Source organism: Netta rufina (assembly GCF_964035555.1).
Source record: "Netta rufina genome assembly, chromosome: 3".
NCBI lineage: Eukaryota > Metazoa > Chordata > Aves > Anseriformes > Anatidae > Netta > Netta rufina.
The window spans coordinates 42,438,736-42,445,453 of record NC_140125.1 but is presented as its reverse complement, the minus strand read 5'-3'; positions in this window follow the sequence as shown (position 1 = coordinate 42,445,453).

Here is a 6,718-nt window from a genome sequence, read left to right as displayed (position 1 = left end):
TACAGGCTTTGCTCAGAAGCGTTTTGTTGTCAAAGTACAAAGCACATATAGGGCTCTATTTGCCCTTGCTCTTGAAACTGTTGGTGTTCTTTCCAGCTTTTCCCTAGAGACCTTAAAGCTAATATGAGTTCTTCTGCTGTAGTAATAGAAAGAGAGAAAGATATTTAATGCCAAGAAATGCTCCAGAAAATGTAGCTTTAAAGAAAAAAAACAGCTATGACTTTCACAAGACTCTTGATAAGACTGAGAGGGCTGCAGGCTGTGCAATAGCCTTACATTCTTTGACAAGTTATCGTGTGAAGACTTACAGAAGAAAAGAATTGGTTTAGCAACACCCAAATTATAAAAAGCCAATTTTTCAAAGCAAAACAGGAAGTCTGTTCTCTGTGTTGGCTACCTGACTCACTGCAATGAAAGCATTCATAAAGGGCCGTTCAATGCACAGTCAGTGAAGGCCCTCTCATAAAAAGAAGTATCAACGAACCCAAAAGATCTCTACGATTTCTTTACGTTATTTTTGCATTATGTCCTGTTTTTATTATTTGGGACAGATTTACTTTTTTTTTTTTTTTTAATTTTATTTTTATGGACTGTGAGGAAGTTTGTTAAATCATTACATTACACTTCCTAGTTCTTATGTATATTACTTTACAAACCTGAAACCTCACGATGTTCTCAGAGCAGGCATTACCTCCCTGCCTTAGAGTGAGGGGTTACTAAGTCACATTGCCCCAGCCAAGGCCAGGGATTTGATATCTGAGCTATCATCAGCACAGTGTGTCACTCACAGCCCCAGGATGGTCTTTTGTGGGCAGTGGTCAGGGCACGCTTGGAGTGTAGAACTTCTAGGTTCAGCTGGAGACAGCTAAGAAGGCAAAGTTCTCTATGCAATTTGAAAAAGTGTCTAGGTTACAAATAGGTAAACTAAAAATATAGTTATAGCCAAGACAGAAAGTAAAATTGCAATCTCACTAACCTGAGCTATCAGAAAGGCAGTATCAACCTGGGTTAGTGTATACCGCAAGTTCAATCCCTTTAATAATGTCAAAAGAATTGATAGTTTTGTCAGCATTAGAATTTAAGAAATTATAATTTGTGCAAGCTCTGCTCAGAAGGGTATTGCTGTCAAAAGCTAGAAAATATCCTCCAGACACAGATTTCAGACACCGTGTTCATTTGCACACTGTTGGATACTCATTGTGAGACCCATCTTTTTGAAGCAGCATATGTATCATTCTGCCTGGAAAGCAAGGGAGAGTCACAGAGGGCTGGAAGTTGGACTATGTCAGAAGGCCAAGAAGCCAGTATCAAAACAATGGATTAATGTACAATTATACTTGAGTAATGAAGTTCAAAGAGTCAGTAAGGCTGCTGTCCTACCTTGAGCCCTTCTTAACTGACAAGAGAGTAGAATACTTCCCTCCAGATTTCATTCACGTGTAGTGTTTCTTCTTCGAATTCCAATAGCCTAATCAGCACCCAAAACTGTGCATGCAACTATTGTCACTATTGCAAAGTATCTCAAGGTAGTAAGATGCTTTGTTTTAAGATACTTTGCATAGTATGATAATTTTCTGTTGGGAAAAAAAAGTAATCTTTTCTATCATACTGCATTCAGCTTAAATTACCTGCCTCTTAACTCTCTTCTACTGCATTGTAGCATAGTGGTGAAAAAGTCTGTAATGTGCCTCTTGTTATTTCAACTCATTCTCCCTGCTGTAAATTACCACATGTCCCTTCTGAAGCCCAGCACACTGTATTTTTAAAAATATCATATATGCTCACAGAAGAAGTTACATATTCTTTTGAAGGGAGTGATGAATGCCCAAGCTTACAGGACAATCATAGTCTAAACCCTTTTATATATATATATAAAGTCATAAATTATTGTATTACAGTTTTGGCAATATCATCCAGCTTCAGCTCTTAATTACCCTGCTCAGTATGATGCAGTCTTTACGACTTAGCAACTGTTCATTCATATTCTAGTCATACAGTAGAAACCCAAAACAGGTACCCCAGGAGAGACCAAGATTCCTGACCTTAACTGTAGGTGGCATTCTTCATCTGTTCATCTGAGTTATTGCTTAAGAAACAGCGACAAATGAGTAATTTTCCTGTACCCTTGATTAATGTTATCAGCCCTCTCCTCAGTTTAATTAAGTTGTACTTTCATTTGGAAGGAATGTAGGTTCATAAAATCTGAGGTTGCGTAACTATGTTACCTGGAAAGATTAAAACAATATTCTGCTGTTCTTGCCCTAGAAGCTGAGGAAACGACATGCATTTGAGTGATCTGGAGTGTTTCCAGAGAAATGATTCTGTTATTTTCTATGAAAAAGAAAAAGCTTTAATGCCCAAAGGTTTGACCTTGGTCTAGAGACCATTTTTCTATTACCTTGTTGCAATAGTGAGTAAATCCAACTACATTTACAAAAATGATCAGTGTTATCTTTAGAGAAATCTCAACTAATTTGTTTTAGAAGGGGTATTTCAGCATGCCCAGAATTTCTCATGTGAACTTGGTCACCTGAGACAGCTCTGCAGCCTTCCAGCAGCTTTAGAAAGGTTACAAAGATAAACAAGGAAATTTTCTTCTTCAATGTAGCAAAAAATTCAGTGAACTTGATAAAGAGAACTAATCATACTCCACTAGAGCCAGACTGAACTACAAGTAGACAAGTTATATTTGAGTATCTCATGCGGCTCTGAGTACATTTTAATTTCTAAGCTTTTCCAGCCCTGATCCTTTTGCTGATGTAATGCCATCAGCAGTATCAGATTATGTGCATCCTTCATGATGTAGGCAAGCATCCACAGGGTAGACTAAGGGCATGGGATTCATTTGTATTTGTGACATGGAAAGGTAGACAATTTCTAATCCTGTGAATAAATCTTCCAAATAGAAATGCAATTCAATTAAATTATTCATTTCCCTTCTCAGCTTAATCAAAGATTCAACTACAAGAAATACGTACTTGTGCCAGATAACTGAAAACAGATGGCTGAGATTCATTTTGTTTGTCAGAGAATTTGGTAGGTCAAAGACATCAAGTCTCTGAAATAGTAGGCTATTATTATTATTATTGTTATTATTATTTAGGAGTCTTAGTTTATAGGTATTTTATTTTTTTAAAAAAATGCTTTTATTTCAGTTAAGATAATGAGGTGCAGTCAGAATTGTTAAATGAGCTGTTTATCCACATGGCTGAGAGGGTTACAGGAAACATTTCATAGAGATGTATTAATTTTTCCACATTTTTTTTCTGTGTGAAAGGTGTTATCAAAATATTAACTTCAGCCTTCTATATGACTTGAGCTAAAAACAAATCTTCAAGTCTTATTCAAGTGGGAATACTCAGATAAAGTCTAAATCAAATGATCTGGAAAGTTTAATTTTTTAAGTGGTACTTTGGGGCCTAATTCAAAGAAAACAAACACTGAATTCAGCTACAGAAATGATATTATTTTTGAACAGTTCTAAATATTTGTGCTTTGTATTTCTGCAGCTCTTATCAGCAGCAAACTTGAAATAGGTTTAATATGAATTCCTCAATGCTTACAATAGCTGAGATGGGTAGAAGCGCTGTTGTATTTTCTTTGTAGAAATAAACTATTGAAAGATAAAAATAATTTGCAAACTCCTTTCTAGGAGCCATATCTAGATGTTACTTCTTTACCAGGTGTGGATTTTCTGAGGAAGGGAAACTAGGGCAACTGTCCTCCCTTCCTTCTTCTGCCTCCTATTGTTACTGCTTGGGGCAATGTGCCTTCTCTGTTAAGTGACAGAGAAGATGTAATGTCTTGTCTCTCCCATTCACAATCTTACTAGGTTCAGCCTTAGCTAAGACTAGAAATATAGATCAGTCACCAAGAGGAAAGCTGTGAAAGTGATGAGAATCCTGTATTATTCTCAATAAAAATATCTTAGATACACTTTTTTTTTTCCCCCCTAATAGTGAATAAATAAGAAAGTACCACTGTGCTTGTTTATTGTTTTTTATTGTAGAATGGTATAATAGAATCTGGGAAAAGGGCATTGATTTACTGGTTTCCCTGTTGTTTTGTTTGTTTGTTTGTTTGTTTGTTTTTGCTTTGTTTTGTTTTGCTTTGTTCTTTTTTTTTTTTTTTCTATCCATTAAGTAAAGCATGATTGTACCAAAACTTGAAGGATTTGCCAGTCAGACCAAATCCTCAATGAATGTCGCAAAAGAAGCCATGTTTACTCTCTCCAGGTGAAGGTCTGGCCAGCTGCATAAGGGAAATCCTGGAGCATCTTGCCTATGAAGAAAGGCTGAGAGACCTGTATCTGTTCAGCCTGGAGAAAAGAAGACTGAGAGGGGATCTCATCAATGTGTATAAATACCTGAGGTGTGGGAGGCAAAGGGATTTGGCCAACCTCTTTTCAGTGGTTTATGGGGACAAGACAAGGGATAATGGCCACAAAATGGATCACAGGAAGTTCCACACCAACACATGAAAGAACTTCTTCATGGTGAGCCTTGGAACATGCTGCCCAGGGAGGTAGTGGAGTCTCCTACATCTGGATGCCTATCTGGACAGCCTGCTCTAAGGAACCTGCTTCGGCAGTGGGGTTGGACCCAATGATCTTTTGAGGTCCCTTCCAACCCCTACAATTCTGTGATTCTGTGAAATACAATAGAAATACATTGTATGAGTAAATACTATTGAAGCCATTCCTGGATTTGCTGCTGATTACCACAAAATACTTCATGGAATTTGCTAATATAAACAGAATTTTAGATCATTTAGCTATGATAAGTGGACAGAATATACATTATTAAATATGTTTCTGTACACCTATGACCATATTACAGAGCAAGATACTGTCCAGTTCAAACCAAAAAAAACTATGATAAAGCTCCTAAAGAAGTCAAATATAAAATTAAATGGTTGAGCCTAACCTGTCTTAAGTTTATGAATTATTTAAATCTCAGCTTTATTTACCTGAGTTTTGAAAAGGGTCAACACATCAAGTTGTGGGCTTTTATTTTTCAAATTAAACCAATGTCAATGAGGTCTTTAGAAGCACAGCTAATAGAAATGAACAACCATGTCCTGCATAGGTGAAGCATGCAACAGGTTTCTAAGTTTAATTTTGGGCAGATAGGGAAAAATATAACAGCTTTGGGTTTTATTAACATCATATATTTCAGTATTAACTATATCCTACAACTCAGGCTGTTTCAGACTTATGTGTCTTTGTGCAGACTTCTGAAATCAAGCAATGGGTAAATGTCTTCCTTTCTCCCTCACCAGCCATTACTATGTAGACACAGCAAATTTAAAATAGATATTCATAAAGGTGCATTCTATAGTGCAATGTTATTCTGTCTTCACTGAAGATACACCTGATGTGGTGCTCCAGATGATGTCAAGCACATTAAAACTTTGCCACAAAATGGAGGCTAGCAGCATTATAGCCATATTGGCTTCATGGAGTCATGAGCAGCAGCATCTTTAATTAGTGGGCAACTTTGCAGCTGTTCAGACTCTATTTTGATAGATTTAAGATTTAAAACTGCCCTGAACTATTACAAGGTCTAACTCCTGTTCACATAAACATGAACAAGATCAAGATCAAGGCAAAATGATCTTTACTGGGTATAGCTAAATCCCACCTCAGTCATATCTCTTGAAGCCATGGTGATAGAAATCCCAGGGTAGGAAAAGGTTATAAAATTGCTCCATTATGCATTCTGTGAAATGGAGATGAGGTGGTTGTGGATCCTCTACAGCAGCCCAGGGACTGAACTAACACATGAGGGCAGCTACACTTCATATTTTGTGGGAGGATGACATTTGATTCTCACAGGTTATTGTAGAAATTTGTTTCATTAATCTCTTTTCTCTGGTTTAATTAAGGGTTTGGCTAAAGCAAAGAAACCCATATAATCTTTCAGAGAAGCAATTATCATCACATTATAGATTTAATAATCAGAATCTTTGGGTGACCCACCTGGACTACATCTTTGAAAGCCTTGCAGTGATTTTTCCAAATGAAATTCTTTCTGTATTTTGAAAGAGTGCCTTGGGAAATGAAGTCCATGGTTCTTCTTGTATCATGTGGATAATGCGTAGGCATATTTTTCCATATCATAAGAACAGACAGGACATTTTCCCACTCCTCTAGAAATTGAGTTAATGCAGAATGATTAATGCATCTGTTTGGACTGTCAAAATGCTCATTGTAAACTTGATGCATCATTAAGCCTAAGTACATTGCAGCAGAGGATACAGTCCAAGGAACACAGTTTCTTTTCCCTTGATAATAAAGGCTTGGAAATCATGCTTAAGAGCATTCTGAGGTCCCTCAAGGTCAAGAAAAAGATGTAATAATTAGGAATTAGAAGTGGTTCACTCTGAGGCATTAGGCAGTGTTTCAGCTCACCCTGCATTGCTCAATAATTTACTTTAAAAACTTCTACACAGCTTCTTCTGCCCTTCCTCTCCCACTCTACAATGTTTTGTTTGGTTTGGTTTGGTTTTTTATCTTCAGGAGGGACAGTTTAGATATTAGGGCTACCCACTCAGTCTACATCCCATTGAGGTAGTTTGGCAGAACTGTTGGAGGGAAGCATGCACTTAATTCTTCTGTAAAGTGGCTGTTTCATGGGAAATATTGTGCAACCCCCTGACAGAAATTAGGGCAACAACCCAAACTTTTTTGCCTTGTATGTGTGATTCTTGATTTTGG